Genomic DNA, 24,363 nt, shown 5'->3' with positions numbered 1-24,363 from the left:
AACTGCCTGTGGAATATTTCCACCAGGATGTCTCACAGGTACCGCAGACTCAATGTGTTTGGAACTTAAACTCCTATCAATGAAGCCTGCAAATCTTGTTCTTTTCCACATCTCCATGAACGGTTATCCACTCAGCCACAAAGAAACTGGAAAGCAAATGAGGCCCTTCTTCCCTACCCTCTGCCAGCCACTGAGGACGCCAGACGCATCTCTCAAATCCATCCCCTCTGCTCCAGCCTCACTCCTTGGTCTGACTTGATTTTCTACAATACCCACTACCTAGTTTTCCTGACTTCAATGGTGACTCCCAATTCTTCAGTTTTAGATTTTTTCCCCCTCTAAGTATGACATATTTCGAACACGGTAGCAGACTCTGTATGGTCTCTACCCAAATCCATCCCCCAACCCTCTTTCTTTGCCAGCAGAGCCCTGATTCCGTACAGGTGTTCAGCGTCCCACCCCCCGTACCCCCATTCCCGCCACACACCCCCTCAGTCTGCTCAGGGAATGGAATCCTCTCCCCAGCTCCAGGAAAACGGATCTTGGTTAGCAAGCTGAAACTGGGAATTCCAATCCCCCTGTCAGTGATCAGATTAGGAAAGTCTCCTTCATCTGAGCGAAGATGAGGGAGAAATCCTTTTAGAATGTTGTACATGGTTCCTGGATTTTCATCTTGAGGTGAGGGGAGCCGGCTGAAAAGGATCAGTGAAATGGCTGAGGGAATGGAAAGGACCTGGGTCTCTGAGGACAGGGTTGAGCAACTAGGTTACCCAAATTGGATCTATCCTAACTCCAGACTTCTGGTTACAGGAGAGAAATAACTTCCCTTGTTGTTTATAAGCCACTTTTATTTGGGTTTTCTGTGACTTGTAGCCAAAGCATCCTGCTACAGATAACAGTTTGATAAGCTTAGCTATGAATACTGAGTTTGAGTTTATTGTGGGACATCCAAGTGGAAACAAGATCAAAGGATGAGAATGGGGGAGAGGAGAGGAGAGTAGATTCAAGTACAGAAGTGACATTTCCAGTTACATCAGAGTAGCTGCAGTCACCAGGTATGATTATGACTAATGACGGCTAACAATTATTCAGTGCTTCTTATGGGCTAGGCCCCATTCCAAATGTATTAAAAGAATCTCTCTCTTATCCTCACAACTCGCAACAATGGAAGTTTCCACCCCTACTTTACATATGGCAGAAATGAGGACCAGAGAGGTTTAGTAAGTTGCCAAAGGTTACAGAGGTGGTGGGTATCAGTGCCGCAGTTCAAACCCAGCTGGCTGACGACAGAGTAAACGCTCAGCTCTTTATGCCACGCGACCTACGCTTAAATCACAGGAAGGGAAAAGAGTGGAGTCGTAATGAGCAGTAATCAGAGAGGTGAAGACGAAGCATAACACTTTAAAAGGCGCAGTTCCATCTGCAGGGAAAGAGTGAGGTGTAACAGTCACAAACTCTGAAAGTGAGGGAACTGGGGAGACAACCAGAGTCCCAGGTCAGGGGCGAGGCTCTGGCCCCGAGACAGCCTGTGGACAGTCTGTACAGGACAAGAGAGAGGGCGCAGAGGTGCAGGCAGAGGCTGGACGCCGACGACACCCGATGCACGCTTTGGATGAGGAGCAGCTACAATGCATTTCACTTTCTGGTCTTAACAAGATACTAAGTCACTTACAAATAGGAAAATAGTATTTACTGAATACCTACCCAAATGCCAAGCACTAGGCTAGGAGTAACTTTATATCATTTAATCCTCACAATTACCTTAACCATAATCGTGACACCATCTTTTCATGAACAATTTCACCAAGCAAATAGAATTTATAAGCATAGAGTCCTTTACATCCGTCAGCAAATCCATCCGCAAATCCTATTAGTTCAACCTTCAAAGTGTATCCAGAAGCAATCATTTCTCATATAAATGGTCTTCAGCACCAATGGTTTCCCAATATTTGGAAAGATATTCTGGCACTAAGTTTAGTCACCTTTATTATATCCTCAAATATCGCTTTGTGGACAAATCTGAAAAAGACTGGGTTCCTATTACTCATTTATCCAAGTGTTTATTGTGTTACACAGTGTGCTATGGGCTTATGTACAATGGTCATCAATATAATCATGGCCTGAGATCCTCCGGACAGCCTTGCAGGGTATACAAACAAGTAAGTAGAAAATACAGCACAGGAGCTATCATGATAGAGAAAATGCAGGGTGATATTGGAGTACAAATGAAGGGCAGTTAACCCAGACCTTGAGGATCTGAGAAGGTGATCCAAGAAGGAACATCTAAGTTGAGAACTAAAGGATGGGTAGGCATGATCAGGGGATACAGATGGGGTGGTGGAAAAGCAGTGCTCCACACAGAGGTCACAGCGGGAACAAAGGCTGAGAAGCTTAAGACAGAGGAAGGTATGTTTAAAGAAAAGAAGTTCTGTAAGGATGGAGCACAGGGCACATGAAAGATAGTGCAGGTAAAGGGAAGGAAAGACAGTGAGAGAGAAGATAGGAGAACTAATCACTGATGACACAGGGCCTTGCAAGTCCCGTTAAGTTTAGGCTTTATCCCCAAAGGGAGAGTCACTGAAGGATTTCAACACAGAGGCATAGGTGTTGAGTTTTGCATTTCAGAAAGCGAATTCTGGCTATGGCATGGAAGTATTAAGACAGGAGACAACTAGGAGGCCAGTGAGGAGAAACTGCATCCATGGGATCCTTAATAGAGACCTAAACTAGAACACAGTGGGAGACAGATTCAAAAGACACTTAGGAAACTGAACTGACCCCATCTGGTGACTGACTAGATGGGGGTGGAGATGGTTAAAAAGAGAGACGAATCAAGAATAACCAGATTTCCGGCTTGGGCATTAGGTGGAAGGCTGAACACAGAGCAGCTTTTACATGTTGGTAAATTTCTCAAGGCAGTGACACGTTTTAGAAAAGTGACCTGCCAGAGTCTGCGTCAGCCACATAAATTACACTTTTGTGTTGACATTTTAAATGTATTCCTTCTCTTTTTTCTACTGCACTTTTAAGTAAGAGTAAATGCTCCCTGGATTTGTAAACACAGAATGTGACCTTATAAAATGGTGTGAGAGGAAGGAGGATAAACAAAGGGCCTACTTAATCAGAGTAGCCACTAGTTGGCTGTTTTAGGAAGAGCCAAGTCATTTGGAATAATGAAAGACTGAGAACTAGAAGATTATTTTAAAATGAAACCTTTGTTTCTTCTAAGTTACATTACAAATTAAGACATAAGTTCATCACTCTTGAAATGTTCAATATTTACTCTGAAAGTGCTGTGTTGGCTATGAAATGCTGCCTTAGGGTGATGTTAGTTGCAATAATAAATTCCAAACTTCCAGTGGCTTAACAAGAGAAGTTTGTTATTCACACATTAGTCCAACACAAATGCTTCTGGGGAGAGGGAGTGGGCCTTTGCTCCTGGCAATCATACAGTGAATTGTTTCACAGAAACTCTTCCATCTTCAGCTCAAGACTTCCAGGTCACCGTGAGCATCGAAGCGGAAGTGGGCAGAGAATGAAGAATCACATGCGGGAGGCTTTTACAAGCTAGGCTTGGAAGTGGCTGGACCTCGGAAGTTCCACTGGCAAGAACTTGGTCACACGAGACACGGAATTGCAAGGGAGGGTGTGCCCATAAAGAAGAGGAAACAAGTTTTGGTGAATAGTTAGCAGTCTCTGTCACAGATGGGAAAATTCTGAGGACAAGACATCTGACTCATTCATCTTTGCAAAGTGGCAAAGCCTAACAGTATCTCAAAGAGAACTGGAATCCCAGTACTCAAATACAATCGTATTGAAAAAAATACTTTATGAAAAATATTACCCTGTAAGAGACCCACATTATGGCATAAACTGCTGCTAAAAGAATTGTGGAATACAAAAACTGAAGGAATGTAGGGAAAAAGATGATTTCTAAGATCTTGATATATAGCAGTTGCTCATTTCAACCTGGATTTTTTCTTATTTACCAAGAAGAGACCAAAATTATTACTGTGGAAGAAACATGCCAAACTTGTGGTTCAATAGGAATCATGAACATGGCTTCTAAAGTACTACAAAATCCCAGTTACTGGCTATGAATTACTTAGATGTTTTACATTTTCATTCGTTAGCTCTTATTCTCATCATTTTTATATAAAGCATAGTTATCGTTTGAGGTAGTTCAAGGTCAAGGGAACAGGTAAGATCCAAATATGGAGGGTTTTCCCAAGAAACAAGCTTCATGTTTATAATTTGTTTCTCTGAATGGAAATTTATAAACCAAGAGAAAGTTTCTAATTTATTAATCAAGGTAATACTAGGCTATGTTATGGTAACACATAAACTGCTGAAATCTCAGTGACTAACACTGAGGTTTATTTCTTGCTCATTTGAGTCCCATCCTGGTTAGCCAGTCCTCTTCCATCTTGTAGACTTGCCAACTAGAACACATGGCTTAGCTGCCATGGCAGAGGAGAAAGAAATGAAGAAAGCACATCAGCTCTAACTACCTGGGCCCCAGAGTAACATCTATCACTTTGGCTCAGAATCCACTGGTCAGTTCCAGTTATGCAGTCCCAACCTAACAGCAGGCCAGGCTGGGAAATGTAGAGAAGTACAAAGTTATTCACTGATGGTCCAGCGGTTAAGACTCCACACTCCCAATGCAGGGGGCAAGGGTCCAATCCCTGGTCAGGGAACTAGATCCTGCATGCGTGCTGCAATGAAGGAGCCCACGTGCCGCAACTAAAAGATCTCGCACACGGCAACGAAGGTCCCGCATGCCGCAACTAAGACCGGCACACACAGCCAAATAAATATTAAAAAAAAAAAAAAGTACAAGGTTATCCAGTGATTAGTGTCTCGGCCACACCTGCACAGATTGTAAGGCCCAGTTCTTGGGTACATTTCCTACTGTAAATTGAAAAGTTGTATTCTGGCACACAAATTAGCTTCTTGTAAGTTTGTTTACAAATGAATCTGATAATCAAAATGATCAAAGTAAATTTCTGGGCTTGCAAACCTAACCAAATCCTTTACTCACAGTGACCTAGTAGCAATGAACGTGACCTGAAGGCCTGTGTGAAGCAGCCAGCTGAGTCCTCTCAACGTCTCTTTGCGACAACATCCTAAACAAGGAATCCATTCATCCATCAGTCAATAAATATTTCTGGAGGATGTCTATGCATCTAGCATGATGCTCTTCATGAAGGGTGTAGCAGTAAAAAAGACATTTGGTTCCTGAGCTGATAGAACTTATAGTCAAGTGAGGAACACAGTTTTTTAAAAAACTACCAATAACCCTATTATTACGATCCAGATAAATTAGAGATATGAAGGACAGCAGAATGCTAACATAGTATTTAACCTGAGACCTCACTGGTTTAGGGAAGTTTCCACTGAGATGAAAGCAGGACCATGAAGGATAAATAAGGGTTAGACAGGTGCGGAAGAAGGTTAAGAATGTTCCAGACCAGGGAGTTCCCTGGAGGTTCAGTGGTTAGGACTCCGCGCTTTCCCTGCCAAGGGCTCGGGTTCGATCCCTGATCGGGGAACTAAGAACCTGCAAGCTGCGCAGGCCAAAACAAAAACACAAACAGACAAAAAAAAAAAGAATGTTCCAGACCAAGGGAGCAGGACAGGCTGTGGTAGGAAAGACTGGAAACCTAGCCCGATATTATTACTTCTGGTCTTGAGCTCTGAAATCATTTTAATACTTCTTTTGCTTTCTCCCCATTTGATTGCTGGAGCACTATTACAACTGAATTTTAAACAATGCGGTGTGATCCTAACCAGCCCAGTTTGCAATAGACAGCAATTCTTTAACAGTATCTTCAAATACTAGAGGAGAGGAAAACTCTTGAATGCATTTTTTTCTTTGAAAATACTTATACTATTTATTTGCAATTAGTGGACCATGAGTTAGTTCTGCTTTAGATATTGTTTTATGTTTAAAAAGTGGTCTAAATCTAATAGATGGACGCTCTTAACTGCAGACACTATAGAAAACTCCCGGAAAATGCACTATCAAAACCCTAATCCATCTTGATCATAAAAAGAGGATTCAGCCTTTCTTCTTCAAATACAATACTATCTTGTTTGGGGATTTTTAAAAAAAATTAATTTGTTTATTTTTGGCTGTGTTGGGTCTTCGTTTCTGTGCGAGGGCTTTCTCCAGTTGCGGCGAGTGGGGGCCACTCTTCATCGTGGTGCGCGGGCCTCTCACTATTGCGGCCTCTCTTGTTGCGGAGCACAGGCTCCAGACGCGCAGGCTCAGTAGTTGTGGCTCACGGGCCTAGTTGCTCCGCGGCATGTGGGATCTTCCCAGACCAGGGCCCAAACCTGCGTCCCCTGCATTGGCAGGCAGATTCTCAACCACTGCGCCACCAGGGAAGCCCTTGTTTGGAGATTTTTAAAATAATTTTTTTAATTAATATTTTTAACAAAAAGGGGGAAGACAAATGGTAATAGAAGCCACAGCACAAAAATTTTTGGAAAGGAAAAACGATCACAACTCATCTATGTAACTTAGACAAGTGACTATCTGTGCCTCAATTTTCTATTTAATGAGGTACTAGTCTGGAATCATTTCTAAATTCCCTTCCAGGTCAACTTATTATGATTCTAAATGCATGTGGTTTTTGTACCTGTCAAATGTCAGCCTCTCAAATTTGTGTGTAACTCTGCCCCAGAAAATCACCTAATGGTAAATTGTACATTATTGTATTTTTTTAAAAGATTTAATTTTATTTATTTTTGGCTACGTTGGGTCTTCATTGCTGCACACAGGCTTTCTCTAGTTGCGGCGAGCGGGGGCTACTCTTTGTTGCAGTGCGCAGGCTTCTCACTGTGGTGGCCTCTCTTGTTGCGGAGCACGGGTTCTAGGTGCGTGGGCTCAGTAGTTGTGGCTCACGGGCTCCAGAGCGCAGGCTCAGTAGGTGTGGCGCACGGGCTTATTTGCTCCGCGGCATGTGGGATCTTCCCAGACCAGGGATCGAACCCGTGTCCCCTGCACTGGCAGGCGGATTCTTATCCACTGCGCCACCAGAGAAGTTCCCACATTATTGTATTTTGTAAGTTTGTACAATAAGTACATTGCACGATAATACATTGTACACTGGCACAAGTTATACATTAATTGGTAGTACACTGTGCAAACCAAAACTTCCACTGTACATTGAAATGTCTAGGAAGCTAGAAAAATCACTGTGGCCCAACACAAATCATGTAGTCTATGAGAACAAAAAATATTTAAAAATTATTCATCTGGGTAGCGAACCAGAAGAGAATTTTGAGTTATTGTTTAAAATCGAATATTGGTATATTGTTATAAATAAAATAAAAATAGTATTCACCTGCTAGCCACTTCATAGTAATGTTATAAGAATGCATTAAAAATTCTATAAAATTTTTTCAGTCCAAAAAGATATGGGCACTAAAGCTTCCTTATTCTGCTGAGGACCAGGAAAACCACAGCCATATTATTTAATGGTTTAGCAACAAAAAAACTCGGAGCAAGAACATATTTCTACCTCTCTTCATTATAGTCATAAAACGTATGTACATCTTCTGCATTTTGAAATGAATACTTTACACTTATAATGTGACTGCAGTTTTAAAAATTGGTCTTGTCAGCTCAACACTGGAGTTGCCATTTTCAAGTAACCACTTTCAAGGAAAGTAATCCTTCCCAGCTATGAAAGCCTATAAAGTTACTTGTTTTAAGTTCAAAAACTTTTAAAAATTAACCAAAATGAAAGAGGATTCTAGTGAGAGACTGATGTCACCTCTTCCTTGCTGTTTCTGCACACTGTTTTTGAAGAGTATAATAATGGCCAACATCTGTTGAGCATGACTATGCCAGGCCCTGTGTGAAGTGGTTTATATACATGATTGCATTTCATCCTCGCAACAATCCAATGTATCACATAGCCCTTCTGTTATGGATAAAGAAACCACGACTTTGAGAAGCAGTAGATTCTGGTTCAAGGTCACACAAGCATCAAACAGAAGAGCTGGGATTCACGGAAGCAGCCTACTTTTAGAGCCAGAGCTCTTAACCACTCCTGCCTCCTGCAAGTAATCTGTCATCAAATACGATTCAGGTCATGCTCAAACTGGACACTGAGGCCCCAGCAGTCTCTGACCTTCGCCCCTAGCGCCGCCTGGCTGTGGTTCCACATGAGGGCCTCTATATGGAAGGAAGGTTGGATAGATCTCCAACAGCAGTTCCAGCTCAGTAGGAAGATTTCTAATTGGTGGATACTTCACTGCTTTGGAGGCAGGTGGTCGATGGCTATGTTCAAGACCCTTCTAGCTCATGGGTTAAAAAGCGGGGATTGTACATTTCTGGCCTTCTTTTCTGGAAGAGACGTTGAAAGAAAGACCATGTAGAGGGAAGGAAATGTAAAATAAAAGCCTTGCTCTTCTCTAGCCTGAGCTTTAGAGCCCACAGAGGCATTTCTAACATGCTTTGTAGTCAGAAAGACCTGGGTTCAAATCCTACTTCCACCACTTGTTGTATCTTTGATCTTGGGTAAGGAGTTCATCTCTCCAAGCCTGTGTCCTCATCTGTAAAGGGAGGGTACTGTACCACACACGGGTGTTGTGAGTACTAGATGAGGCGGGGCGTGCAATGTGATACTGGGTCCAGTTTCCTTTAGTTCGAAAAGTAGCGAGACTAGAAAAATCTTTAAAATCCTTTCCAGCTCTAAAAATCTTACGAAGTTCGGCCCCATTTTCAGTTCAAACACTTGTGAAGATTAACCAAAATAAAAAAAAAAGAATTCCACTGAAGAGGTTGATGTCACCCTCTTCCTTGCTTTTTCCTTAAACTGGAATATTACAAAATAGGATACTCCTGGAACGTGTTCAACCTACAAAAAAGGAAGTCAGCAGTCGTTGAAAAGTTGCGGCAGCTGGTTATTCACTTTATTCAGAGAGCACTGGCTGTTGATAGAATCACACCACAGGAAAACTTCATAATGTTGGCTACAAGCAATCTGAGATGACACGGCAGTAATTCTTCATCATGTACAGGTCAGCGTCATCACTGCTTTTGTCTGGCTAATTTGGTCGCAAGATGTGAGAGCGGGCCAGCGTGTTTATGTCCAGGTCAGTGAGGAGAAGGGCAGGGGTCGCAGGGGAAGCCTGGGGGAGAAATCGAGGGACCGGAAACTGAGGGGTGTCTCCCGGCTCCTGTTTCTCTCTGCTTACTCAGTCCACCTCCGCCCTTTATGAAACAGCTCCCTTGCTTTGATGTGTTTCTGTTCCTTCATGAATCTGACCTGCACGTGGCTTTGACTTGCCAGAGCCCTTCCCTTCCTTCTCTAGATGAGGCGCTTTCCACCTTGACTTTGTGTACATTCACGTATGCATGTGTCCCCTTCTGCAGGGAACTGCCCGTGTTTTCATCAGATGCCTCAAGAAGGCAATGACTCCGTAAAAGGAGGGAGGCACTCTGCTCTGTCCCCTGACATGCCAGCTTTCGTTTCTACTGGTGACTCTCAAAGTCATTCAGTTTCCTAATTCCAAATTCCTAGTAGAATAATAAGAATGGCCACCATTTATGCAGCTTTGAGTATGAGCCAGACCCTGCTGTATGAACTTTAAGTGAATTAACTATTTTTAATTCTCAAAACATTATATAGGATCTAATATTTTACAGAAAGGAAACCGGGGCATAGTGAACCCTGAGGGAGGTGCTCAGGGTTACCCGACTAGTAACTGGCTGAGCTTGAATTTGAGCCTAGATAATATACGTAGTGCTTAAAACGGGTTGAGTTACACTCTCTGAATCAAGCCACGGGTTGCTGGTAAGACCACAGGTTGGCCATCTTTGGATCAAGTCCTATCCCAGCTGCAGCAGGGTGAGGGTGGAGGGAAGCAGGGGGATCCGACGGCTCAAAACACAGCCTCTGCTCGGCCAGGCTGTAGAGAGTGGTTACTCTTAAAAAGGGTGTAGGTGGGAGGCAGGCATACTTAATTAATTCATACATCTAGTATAACCATCCCTTTCATTGTCTGTCTTCTAGGAATATTTCAAAATCAACTAACTAACTGAAACTTATCTTTAAGAATTACAAGTCAGGTAAGAGTAATACTGTGGTAGAGAAATAAGGGGGGCCAGGAGCCTGTCAGCTGAAGAGAAATAAAACTAATTCACCTCCCCCGCCACACGTACATACACACGAACAAATACACACCCCTGATTAAGAGGGGGCTTCCCTATGGATCCAGGAAAATCAGGTCCTGCCTTAGAACTGAATTTCCATGGACAGATCTAAATTCAAAGTACTAGCTATGGTAGCTTATTCTCCAACCCGTGGCTCACACGAACAGCCTGGGTCAAGGAAAAACTCCTCTTATTTAAGGACAAACACAGAAGTACTTCTAAAAAATAGTGGGGGGGAGGGAGGAAAGGGGGAGTGCAGGGAGGGAAGAGGGAGAAGGAGGGAGGGAGGGAGAAAGGGAAAAGGAATACGTATGTGGGAAATGAAAAAAGAATATATACCATAATTTTGCAAGACCAGGTAAAAAATCATGGCCAAAGATATTACTTTTACTTATTTTTTACTTTTTAACTGAAGTATAGTTGATTTACAATGTTGTACCAATCTCTGCTGTACAGAAAAGTGACTCAGTTTTACACATATAGGCATTCTGTTTTAAATTTTCTTTTCCATTATGGTTTATCCCAGGAGATTGGATATAGTTCCCTGTGCTATACAGTAGGACCTTGTTGTTTATGCATTCTACATGTAATAGTTTGCACCTACCAACCCCCAATTTCCACTCCATCCCTCTCCCTTCCCTCCCCCCACCCCTTGGCAACCCAAGTCTGATCTCTATGTCTGTGAGCAAAGACATTACTTTTAACATGATCTTTCTGGTAGGCAGAACTATGCCTCACCCTTACCCCCAAAGATGTCCAGGTCCTAACCCCTGTGAATCTGTCACCTTACATGGCAAAGGGGAATGAAGGTTGCTAATCAGCTAACTTTAAAATAGGGAGATGATCACAGATTACCTGGATGGGGCCCATGGAATCACCAGGGTCCTTAAAAATGACAGGGAGGGCTTCCCTGGTGGCACAGTGGTTAAGAATCCGCCTGCCAATGCACAGGACACGGGTTTGATCCCTGGTCCAGGAGGATCCCACATGCCACGGAGCAACTAAGCCCGTGAGCCACAACTACTGAGCCTGCGCTCTAGAGCCAGAGCTCGGCAACAAGAGAAGCCACTGGAATGAGAAGCCCTCGCACCGCAAGAAGAGTAGCCCCCGCTCGCCGCAACTAGAGAAGGCCCGCGAGCAGCAACGAAGACCCAATGCAGCCAAAAATAAATGTAAATAAAATAAATAAATTAAAAAAAAAAGAGTAATAGCAAGGAAATGGAGAGTTAAAATAGGGGTATCCTATTAGGTTAGCGTTTAAAAAAAAAATGATAGGGAGGCACAAAAGTCAGAGTTAGAGGGAGATGTGACTAACGGAAGGTCAGAAGGGCAGTGCTATTCGATGTGGGAAGGGCTTTGCCGACTTTGAAGGTGGAGAGAGAGGACCCGAGGCGCGGAGTATCTTCGGTCTCTAGGAGCCGAAAAAGGTGAGAAAACGGGGATTCTCCTCCAGAACCTCCGGAGAGGAACCAGACCTGCCGACACCTTGATTGCAGCCCAGTGACACCCACATCAGACTCCTGACATCCAGAACTATAATAAACCTTTGTTGTTTACCACTAGTTTGTGGTAGTTTGTTACAGGTAATCTTTAAGGCTTTATGAAACAAGAGCTTAAAACAGCTCAAAAGAGAAAAGAAATGATACAACAACTAAAGGTGGAAAAAAATGAGCTAGTGGCGCTCAGAAAGGAAAGGAAGAGTAAAAGTCATCTCATAAAAAAGGCCACGTTGGAAGCAACGAAAAGGAGCAAAGACCCTGCTGAAAAGGCATCTGAGGCTAAGGAAGACAAGCTTGAGAAAAGTGAGAAAACGCAATGGAAAACAAAAGGATTTGAGAGAAAATAATAGATATAGGGGGAGGCCGTGGAGAATCAACATTCCCCTCATTGGTATCTCTGAAGAACAAAGAAATGAAAAGGCTCCAAAGGATAATTCAAGAAATCCAAGAGGTCGTTTTAAAGCGCTGAAGGGCCAAATATGTTCTAAGATAAACTAATAGAGATGAACGAACACCAGAACATATTGGAGTGAAGTTACTGTGCTTCAAAGATAAAAGAGCAACAAAATAATTCCATCGACATTAAAACAAGAAAAAAAAATCAGGCCACGGTCTCTCGCAAGAGAAAAATTAGGCAAGCCTCAGACTTTCAGTAATATTCAACCTCAGACAACGGCACAGCAATGATTACACAGAAAAGAAAGTACGACAGGGGAATTTTATTACCCAAACCATCCCTTTAGTATAAAGGCATCACGCAGGGATTTGGAAAAGTGCAGGAATGGAAATGCTCACAAGAGTCCACTCTGAAGACACTTAGAGAGGAGTCACATCAACCAAGGGCTGAGGGGAAGCAAAAGGGCGGGAGGCAAGTGCTGGATTCATGAGTGGACAGCATGAAAATGTGGTAAAAAAGTGACAATGTGTATTAAGAACAGTAATATCATTAACAAAATGCAGGAGAGGAAAAAAGGCAGAAGTTCGTTTAAATATTCTGACTTCATCTTCCCCGTCGGGCGTCTGCAGGTACCGTTCACAGCTCACAGGCTAAGTTATGAGAGGATACGGGTTACTATTTAAAGATGCGAACGCATACTGCGTCCTACAGAACTAACTGCCTATTCGATGTCTTGTCACCTTCCTTCCTGACCAACAGAACCACGATTTGGTTCAGGGAGGCATCGGGCCCCGTTAACCACACTCACCCTCCCGGCCAGGATGACAGCCAGGGGATGACGGTGCAACGTAGTTCTGGTCAATGAGACACAGTGGAGGGTTTCTAGGAAAGTTCTGCCTCTCCAGTTCAGGCACCCCTTTCCCTTTTCCTCTTTTTCCTTCCCATCTAGAATGCAGATGAGAGGTTGAAGGTGGAGCAACCAGCATTCCACTCTAAGGCAAGCATGGGCACAAAAGCCGAGGCTAGCGTGGGGGAGGGCACCAAGAGCCAGGGATGGACATATATACACTACCAAACATAAAATAGCTAGCTAGTGGGAAGCAACCGCATAGCACAGGGAGATCAGCTCGGTGCTTTGTCACCACCTAGAGGGGTGGGATAGGGAGGGTGGGAGGGAGGGAGATGCAAGAGGGAAGAGATATGGGAACATATGTATATGTATAACTGATTCACTTTGTTATAAAGCAGAAACTAACACACCATTGTAAAGCAGTTATACTCCAATAAAGATGTTAAAAAAAAAAAAAAAAGAGCCAGGGATGCTGATGACGCCGGGTAGCTATGAAACCAGCCTGACCGCTGACCTCTGCACTGTTCATTTTATGAGGAAAATAAACCCCTACTTGGTGAGGCCACTGATGTGGGAGTTCTACTCCATAAAAACCAAACACAATCCTAACTGAATTATCACTAGAAAAATGACTAATTGTAATATAACTAATCAACAATTGGGTGATGAACGGGAGAGGGGCAATGTAAAGTTGTAGTCACAAAGATAACTACAGGAAAAAAGGCCACTAAAAACTAATTATAAATGTACAAATTGTCAGAAGGAAAATAACACACAACACAAAGCAAGGCAAACATGGGACCTGGGGTAAAAACTATTTAAGAAGTATTAAAAGCAAAAAAAAACAAAAAAACAAAAAAAAATTACACAAATTAAGATAGAACTAAGACCAAACATACCTGTCATATCAATAAAGGATCATATAAAATCATCTAAAGCAAGACTCAGAATGATCACAAAGTAAAAGCAAACTATAGGCTGAACACAAGTGACTCATTGGAACAAAGCAACTCTGAAAACTGGTCCCAATTCTCCCAAAATTGAATTTACAAACTTAACGCAATCACACTTGAAATCTTAATGAACTTTCATTTTGGAACTTGAAAAGCTGGCTTTAAAGTTCAACTTTGGAAAAGTAAAGAACAATAAAGAGATCTGTATCCTTTCACACAGGAAAACACAGCATAAAGGGTATGGTATTGGGTATGGACAATACTCTATTGGTATTTGTCCAGTGTGGCACGTGTAAAGCACTGCTGTAAGTGCTTTACATGTATTATCTCATTTAATCCTCACAACCCTGCAGAGTAGCCAGGATACCACCCCTATTTTCCAGATGACAAAACTGGGATTTAGGAAGATTGCATCGTTGTCTACGGTCACACAGCCAGTAGGTGATGGCTCAGGTTTGACCCAGGACCTCTTCCTCCAGAGCTGGTGCTCTGGCCTAGCTCACTACACAAAACTGCCTCCTAGCAAGACAGGTAGCTCAGTGAAACAGAATATAAGGGACGCCATTCATAAGAAAAATGTGGTATTTCTAAATAATGAATAAAGGATAAAATTATTCAATAAATTGCTTTGGGACCAGTGAACCTCTATGCTGAAACAAATAAAATTAGATCTTTTGTATCTTACACAAAAATAAATTGCAAATGCATTCACAATTTAATGTAATAAATGAACAGATAGAAGTAGATGAATATTTTCATAATCTTGGATTTGGAAGGGTCTTTATTATGATACCAAACCCAGAAGCCATAAAGGAAACAGTTGATAGATTTGACTATATAAATATTAAAAACTTTTATTTGTCAAGAGTTACTACACATAAAGTTAAAAGAACAAAATGAAAAATATTCCCAACTTATGCAGTAGAGAGGAATAATATTTAAAAAGTTATTAAAATCAATAGGAATACAACAAATACTCTAATAAAAATAGGCACTTTGAGAATATAAATAGCTAATACATCTAGGAAAAGATACTCAACCTAACAATGCAGGAATGTACCATAAAATAATGACATAGCATTTTTCACCTTAGATTAGCAAAAGCTGTTTACAATTGTAAAATCGAGTGTTAAAGGGATAAGGTTTTTGGTTAACAGGTTCAAGTATTTGAAAGAGCAGTTTGGTAAACTGCATCAAAGAGCTTTAAATGATGAATATGTGCATATACAAAGGGCTCAGCAATCACATTTCTGGGCATCTATCCTATAGAAATACTAGCCCAAGTGTGCAAAAATACATACACAAGGGTACTCACTGCAGTATGCTTGTAATGCCAACACTTCACAAACAATCATGACTAGGAAAATGATTACATCCAAACAATGACATATGATGTGGCCAGTGGAAAGAGTGAGGCAGAATCCAATACACTTAACACCGAAAGAGGTTAAGGACACACTGTATTAAAGGGAAAAAGAACCACACTATAGAACATTATTATGGCATGGTCCCTGTTAAAATTTTGTTTGTTCTTATGGAGATTTAATACCATACAACATTATATTATTTTTTAAGTTGAAACTATACATGTGTGTATACATGCCTGTGCACACACACACAAACACACTCACACAATCTCTCTCCCTCTCTTCTTCCTTCCTTACTCTCTCCTACCTCTTATATATGTAACTAGTTAGTTGTCCAAATGTTTGCACGCTCTGGAAAGAGATACACCAAACTTCCAGTGTTTACTCTGGGGGAGTAGCATTGGGGGAGGAGTAGGAAGGGGGGAAATTTCACATTTTACTTCATTTACTTTGGCTTGTTGGAAAGATGTTTTCCTTTAATAATTAAAAAGAAAATAAGGATAAAAAAAGTAAGCCAAATTAAAAGTAACTAAGATGTAAAACAAATTAATTCAAAGAGAAGGTTTATCCAAAGAACAGCATATCTTTGTTACATCTCAGCTGTGGCTTACTTGAAAACTGTGACATTAGAAATACTTGTTGCGCTTATTTAGCTTTGTGTGGAACATTTTCACACCCAAATGAAGTACTGAATACTATTAAAACAAAAATATCCATATTACATTACTCTTAACACAGTTTATTTCTGATCTCAGGATGAATTTTAATTAAGCTAACATACTCATATTCACAGAGTTTTGAAACTCTATTGATATTTTTAATTGCCTGAGCATGACAGAAGTTAATTGCTGCTTCCTTAACAAAATACTACTATATTACAAAGCTATAGTAATCAAAATGGTATGATGTTGGCATAAAAACAGACACACAGATCAATGGAACAGGATGTAGAGCCCAGAAATAAACCCATGCATATATGGTCAATTAATTTAAAACAAAAGAGCCCCAAATATATAATGAGCAAAGGACAGTCCCTTCAATAAATGGTGATTGGGAAAACTGGACAGCCACATGCAAAATAATGAAAGTGGACCCCTACACCTTACAACATACACAAAAATCAACTCGAATGTAAGATCTGACACCATAAAACTCCTAGAAGAAAACACAGGGGGTAAGCTCCTTGACGCTGGTCTTGGCAATGATTGTTTTGGATTTGACACCAAAAGCAAAGACAACTAAAGCAAAAATAAATAAGTGAGATTACATCAAACTAAAAAGCTTCTGCACAGCAAAGAAAACCATCAACAGACTGAAAAGGCAATGTATGGAATAGGAGGAAATATTTGCAAGTCATATGTCTGATAAGGGGCTAACATCCAAAATATATAAGTAACTCATTCAATTCCATAGCAAAGAGCCAAGTAATCCAACTTAAAAATGGGCTGGGAAACTGAATAGTTATTTCCCAAGAAGGCATACAAATGGCTAACAGGTACATGGAAAGGTGCTCAACACCACTAATCATAAGAGAAATGCACATCAAAACCACAATGAGCTATCACCTCACACCTGTTAGAATGGCTATCAACAAAAAGACAAGAGGTAATAAGTGTTGGCAAGGATGTGGAAAAAGGAAGCCCTTGTGCACTGTTGGTGGGAATGTAAACTGGTGCAGCCACTATGGAAAAAAGTATGGAGGTGCCTCAAAAAATTAAAAACAGAACTAACATATGATCCAGCAATTCCAAAGGAAACAAAATCACCTTCTTAAAGAGCTATCTGCACCCCTGTGTTCATTGAATCATTACTTATAAGAGCCAAGATATGAAAATAACCAAGTATCCATCAGTGGATGAATGGATAAAGAAAATGTGGTATGTGTGTATGTGTGTGTATGTGAGGTATATGTGTGTATATATATATATATACACACACATACCTTGAAGGCACTGTGCTAAGTGAAATAAGTCAGACAGAAAAGGACAAATATTATATGACCCCACTTACATGTGGAATCTAAAAAAAAATCCCAAACTCATAGAAACAGGAAACAGATTAGTAGCTGCCAGAGGCATGGGGTAGGTGGTGGGAGAAGTGGGTGAAGATGGTCAAAAGGTACAAACTTCCAGTTATAAGATAAATACATTCTGAAGATGTAATGTACAGCATAGTGACTATAGTTAACAATACTGTATTATATATTTGAAAGTTGCTGAGAGAGTAGATCTTAAAAGCTGTCATCATGAGGAAAAAAACTAACTGCATGAGGTAACAGATGTTAACTAAACTTATTGTGGTAATCATTTGACAGTATTCCATATATCAAATCATTATGTTGTACACTTCAAACTAATACAATGTTATATGTCAATTATATCTCAGTAAAACCAGGGGAAATTTTTCCATAATACACTACTTTATAATGCAGGTTATTCCTTATTTCAGGGTGAATTTTCTTTAAGTACAGTAACATGCTCATATTCATAGAGTTTTGAAACTCTATTGGTATTTTAATAGCCTGAGCATAATTGCTGCTTTCTTAACAGAATACTCATTTTACAAACAAGAGATGATGTTAAAATGCTATGAAAATGTTTATTACTTCTTTATCCTGGGAGTCGACTACTCAAGGGAGAATATACTTCCTGAAGAATTTTGAGGTCTTTTAGGGATCTTGGTGATACGTTCTCCTCTCATGTCCAAATTTTGGGTAGCTTGCTTACTCCCATCCACTCCCCAAATACTCTGTACCTCCCCTTTCACAGAACTTACCATAAGGACTTGGCTGTTTGCTTGTCTGTAATCAGCATCCCCATCCCAACCCATTGAGCCCAGAGCCTGGCACACAGCAAGTCAATAAAAGTTGGTTGACATAAATGCTTTTAGACATATGTGGAAAAATGTTTAGGGATACTTCAGTTACAATAGCCAATGGCGAAGATTCCCTGCTTGACCAAACTAATCAGGCTCCTGAAGCCTTTCCTAGGCAGCATCTGTGCAAAATCTAGTTTTAGCAAGAACCCTTCTAAGTCAGTTTAACCAGAACGCCCCACACTCAATATCTGATCACTCTCCATATCTGATAAGGTTCCTCACCCTCCATGCCCCGCCAGCCCCCTCACTGATGTCTGATCACCCTGGCCTGTTTCCAGCAAGAATTCTGTTACGTCGGTTTAGCCAGAACCCCCCTTACTCCTAATGTTTCCTCTTAGTAATTTTCCATCCACTGACATCCACCCTGCTCCTTGGCTAAAAATTCCTACATTCCCATGCTGTTTTTAGGGTTGAGCCCAATCTCTCCACCCACCATAAAATCCCACTGAAGGGGTGGTCCCTATGAGATAGTGTGCAGCCCACTTGCATAAAGTCTTCCTTACTGAGCTTTAACAAGTGCCGTTGAATAGTTTTTTCTTTGACACCATCTTATTACCTTAGAAAGAATAGAAACTTAAATATTTAGTGGCAAATGAGTAAATCTATGGCTTGAAAAGTTACCTGTAGAAAAATGTGCATCCCTTCAGTAATTGTTTTTTGCTACTATTAAAATCTGAAATCTATCAAAACTTGATATTTAATAAAACTGGACACAATGTAATCTACCTAGGTGATACCACCTAGGATACCAAAAATCCTGGGCTGAGTTAGAACACAGTGGGCACTAGATCTTCCACACTATTGTGATAGTAGAAAATTTCTATTTGAACAGAAGACAACTCATACCAAACAGTAAACTAATTTGATGGACATAAAATTATCTTGAAGAAACATGAAAGAGTGCAATATTTAGTTATGCATTTCTCATGCCATTCCATGATTTCCTGCTCAATTCTGATAGGACCATTGTTGGAAAGGTATACATTATTTATTAAAAAAATTTTTTTTAAGTCTATATAATTTTATTAGGAACCATGTGAATGTAAAGTGGTACAGCCAGTTGTGGAAGACAGTATGGTGGTTTCTCAAACAATTAAACACAGAATTACCATATGATCCAGCAATTCCACCTCTAGGTACACACCCAAAAGAATTGAAAGCAGGAACTCAGATATTTGCACACCAGTGTTCACAGCAGCATTATTCACAACAGCCAAAAGGTGGAAATAACCCAAACGAATGGAGAAACAAAATGTGGTGTATATACAATAGAATATTATTCCACCTTAAAAAGGAATGAGGGACTTCCCTGGTGGTCCAGTGGTTAAGAATCCACCTGGCAATGCAGAGGACACGGGTTCGAGCCCTGGTCCGGGAAGATCTCACATGCCGCGGAGCAACTAAGCCCGTGCGCCACAACTACTAAGCCTGCGCCCTAGAGCCCGCGAGCCACAACTACTGAGCCGGCGCACCTAGAGCCCGTGCTCCACAGCAAGAGAAGCCACCGCAATGAGAAGCCCGCACGCCACAACCAAGAGTAGCCCCCGCTTGCCCGCAACTAGAGAAAGTCCGCGTGCAGCAACGAAGACCCAACGCAGCCAAAAATAAAATAATAATAATAAATTAATTATAAAAAGGAATGAAATTCTGACACATGCTATAACATGGATGAACCTTGAAAATATTATGCTGAGTGAAATAAGCCAGTCACAAAAGGATAAATACTGTCAAATTCTACTTACATGAGGTCCCTAGAATAGTCAAGTTCCTAGAGCCAGAAAGTAGAGTGGTTACCAGGGATGGGGGTAGGGTGGGATGAGTTGGGGCTGAGGGGAGTCAGTGTTGAATGGGTACAGAGTTTCGGTTTGGGGTGATGAAAAAGGTCCAGAGATGGATAGTGGGGAGGGCTATACATCATGTGAATGTACTTAATGCCACTGAAATGTACATTCAAAAGGGTGAAGATGATACACTTTATGTTTATTTTACCACAATAAAAATTGAGTAGGAAGCATTTCATTGTTTTTGAAAAACAAAAGCTTTTCCTTACTTCTCTATATTTCCAACCTCCAATCTAGTCAACTAATGTGTACACACACACACAAAGTAGAAAATAAAAAACGTCATTAAGTTTAAAGACTAAACTTTAGTAGATTCTAGATCCTCTCTAGAATCTACAGCCCACAAAACAGTTAGTGACTATGTACACAAGGAATTGTCTTTCATGCCAAGGCAATGAGGAAAAAGTGAGCTTAAAACGAAACTCTCACTTAAGCAACTATCTGCAAAATATTTTCAGAAGTCTGGTTTGCAGGTAAAAGATGATGCCTATCCTCACTTATTAACTACATTTTCAACAAGGGAAAAAAGGGATGTCACTGTAAAGCATCAAAAAGATAACTCTTACCAAGTTAGAACCATACCACCGGCGAAAGCACACGATCACTAACTGTTAAATACTGGACAAAGAACAGAACACTGAACTTGGGAGAGGCTAAATGCACACTGGAAAACACTTCAAGTTCAGGCCTCCAGCGATCCGGCTGACGTGGAAGCCAGTAATACAAATGGCAGGTGTCATTTACCAGAAAGGCTCTGGGTAAGAGGTAATTGTTTTGTGTAAGTAAATCAGACTGTTTTCATTCTTGTGTGTTATTCAGATGAGAAGACAGGAAACAGGTGCATATGTGGACGAGTCCATCAGAGCATGAGTAGACCCTTGGCAGTGGTATGCCACATTCCAGTGTTCTCTTTAATTCTGTATTCAAGGGCAGGATGGGGGTGGAGGCAGGGGGACGGGGGAATGGGCAGTGTAAGCCACTGAGCAAGATCGGTGACTTCATATTACTTAAAGGAGTACAAGGGGTATAAGAGCTAAGTTTTGAGTCCTTGCTTTGTGCTGAGAGGCAAGTTGCTACCTTCTATGCATTTTTCTCATTTGAAGGTCACAGCGACTCTCTGAGGTTGTATCCTGTATTACGCGTTCTATTGATTCCACATTATTATATTCCAATTTGACTGCCGTGAAAACTGAGGCGCATGCAAGTTGGGTAGACTTGCTTGAAGCCACACTCTCATAGTAAATAACGGAGGTGGGAGGCAAGGCCAGGACTGACTCCAAGGCTCAGGGCTTCCTGAGCTGTGCAGCCTCAGTTCCACACAGGCAGGACACAGTAAAGCAGGAGTAAAAATGGAAATGATAGAAGGAAAATATGCTCTGGTGGATGCCAAAATAAACTACAAAACATTTACTTTTAAGATGAGATCTTGAAATAGTAGCAAAAGAGAGTTGACTCACAGGGAGGGGCCAGGCAGACACTCAACAGGGAAACTGGATCTCTCAAGGGCATCTTTGAGAAAGGTCTTCTTGGGGCACTTTTATGCCCTTTTTTGGGGGAGGGAGGGCTGGTGTTTATCAGAACATCAGACATACCTATTTTTCAAACGAATGGTAAAACTGTGTTTATCCCAAATCAAAAGTTATTTTTTCCACTTTGAATTATACATATACCTACACTCTGCATGAATCCTAAAACCATGGGCTTTGCCATCATTCCTGAGGTTGGACCCTTATTCTATCACTTGGTAGGAGCAGGAACATGATCTCATGTTTTGTTTTTTTTTTAAACAAATGAGGAAAGGAAGAGAGAGACAGAGACACAGACGATGGAATACCCGCCTTGGGGAATTTGCAAAGGGGTAATGAAAAGGTGAGCATAGGACTCATCATCAAAAGGTCTATGCATTCCCCTTACCATCAATCAAACAAACATTTCTTCTAAGGATAAAAGAGATGACTTAATAGGTGTAGTTACTTTAATTACAATGTCATCAAATTTTCCGGGTAATTCAAGCCCCTGATTTCTAGGGTTTTTAGCTCTAGAGTCATACGTAAAGTTAGAGAGAAAAAAGGCTCCAAATAAAGGCCTGGGACGGTCTCCTAGGAATGAAGTGAATTGATTACAGTATCTATTTTAGCTTGCATGAAATATATTTTACTCTGACCTCAACTGTGTTCTAAATAACTGGGGTAAATAAAGAAAATGGTAACATTTAAATCAAGATATTCATCATTAAAGCAAAATTCTCCATCCAATGAAAATGGCATTATCACAACTTAATTATCATTTAATATAATACTAAAAATGCATAACAGCCGAGTACCCCCAGGAACTGCTATCATTGGATTAAAGTGGGGATGACTAAAAGCAGGGTAGGCAGAGGCAAGGCTTTGAAACAGAGTATGAAGCTGATAAAGATAATGCTGAAGAGACATTATCTATTGACAAAGGAAAAAGTTTTAAAAAGCAATAAATGAAAGATACAGTCTTATACCTATTTATGGTAGGAATCCATTTTTATTTTTAAAAATCACATAGGCATTTCTCTTATCTGTATATCTGTATCTATATGCAAGAAAAAGTCTGGGCAGATAAACACAAAATATTAAGACTGGTTATCACTAAATGGAAGAATTACAGGGTTTTTTTTCTTTTTCCTAATACTCAATTTCTATTTTCTACAACAAAAGAAAAAGGTTTTAAAAGATACTGATGTGAGAGCAAAGGGCAGGGAAAGACGAGGTTTTAATAAATATATTACTGACTTGTGATCAATATACAGAGAGAAGAAACAGTGTCACAAATTAAAAAGAAAATAGAATTTGGCACAGTTCTAAGCAGCAATTTTGATAGTGTTAATCAGAAAATGCTTCCAAATTCTGCTGAGAAAGAGAGTAACATTTTTTCAAAGCACATAATATTCACTGGGAGAAAAAAGAAATTGCTTTTTGCTTTTTTTTTTTCTGTGTTAGAGCATGCTGAATTTTTACTGCAGGAAATCTATAAAGGGTACTCTCTACTAATGACACCCAGGGAAATATTCACAGATGGAATTTCTTTCAATCTCCTTCAAACTAATGTGTGAACATTGCTTAGGAGAACCCATGCTGATAGAGAATTAAGTGCTTTCAGATAATGAAATACTTAGTAATTCCATTAAAATAACTGTTTAAAGAGGAATGTGATCATCAGGCTTCTACTAATTTGTGTTTAAAATGAAGGCTTGGGATCAATTACAATGTAACATATGCTCAATTCTAAGTAAATGAGGAAAAAACAATAATTAATTATTGATGCGATGCAAAATAATAACCAGAATTGCGTAGTTAAAAAAAGAAAACTGTATTTCATTTATTAACTCAATTTGTGCCCTAGAGAATTTGATTACTTTTTTTTTTTAAAACACTTAAAATAACTTATGCTGGGGTATTTGTACTTAGGTTTATGTATTATTCTTAAACAAATATTGACATAATTTCATGTTGACCTGCTGCTTTCTTTTCCTGGGATTTGAATTGCTTGATCAGGTAACTAGGCATGCTACCGTCACAACACATAAATGCAAGGCATCTTTCACCATCTCTTGACTTTTTCTAGCTGTGGCAATGCAGTGGCACAGATTCTGAGCCGGACTTGAGCCCTAGTCTAGCTGTGTGATTTTGGGTAGTTGGCTCTCTAAGCTTCTGCAGCCTCAGGTATAAAAATGGGGGTTACAATCTTCTACGTGGGGTATAAGATTCATTAATGAATGTATATAAGGCATTCAGCACAGTGCCTGGCAGGAAGGAAGTACTCGAGAGTGACACCTGCCTAGTCAAATCCTGGCTCTACCACTTTGCTGTGAACTTGAGCAAGTTACACCTCTGTCTCAGTTTCCACAAGTGCAAATGGAGATAGAGCACCAACCTCAGTAGGGCTGCTGTTCAGAGCTGATACATGTAATGGGTTTACACTGTGCGTCACACATACTGTTACATGAGTGTCAGCTCCTGTCATTACATCACTGATGTGAAGCCGAGTAGGATCCTTTGCTGCTGCCTCTCATCGCTTTTTGATTCTATTTTCCCCTATCAGAGTACTTCTATTGTACTGTGTTCTGTTTCCAGAATATCTTTAGTTTCTCTACATCTAACACCTATTAGATTAAATGAAATGCCTGAAACATAGTAGGCTTAGAAGAAAGAATGAATAAAGTTCCACGCTTTCACCAATCTATTTACCTTTTCAGGTGGTGTCTGAGGCAACTACCCCAACCCCAGACGGGGCCAAATGCTTTCCATAACGATACACTTAATAAATGCTAATTAATTGTGTGTGAGACTAAATATTAAAAGAAAGGGAAAAGATTTCACTAACAAACAATCCTCATTTTATACCACTGTATCAAGATGGCTATTTTTCTTAA

The 24,363-nt window shown here is 40.5% G+C and overlaps 1 protein-coding gene across 8 annotated transcripts in view; it reads right to left on the bottom strand.

Moving 5' to 3' along the window:
* The window catches only part of MYO1D (myosin ID), a 351,112-nt gene that overhangs the window by 285,053 nt on the left and 41,696 nt on the right, over positions 1-24,363 (bottom strand). The window lies entirely within an intron of this gene.

Source organism: Balaenoptera physalus (assembly GCF_965194825.1).
Source record: "Balaenoptera physalus genome assembly, chromosome: 20".
NCBI classification, from domain to species: domain Eukaryota; kingdom Metazoa; phylum Chordata; class Mammalia; order Artiodactyla; family Balaenopteridae; genus Balaenoptera; species Balaenoptera physalus.
Note: the sequence above shows the minus strand (reverse complement) of the source record. Positions and strands in the feature narration are given on the sequence as shown.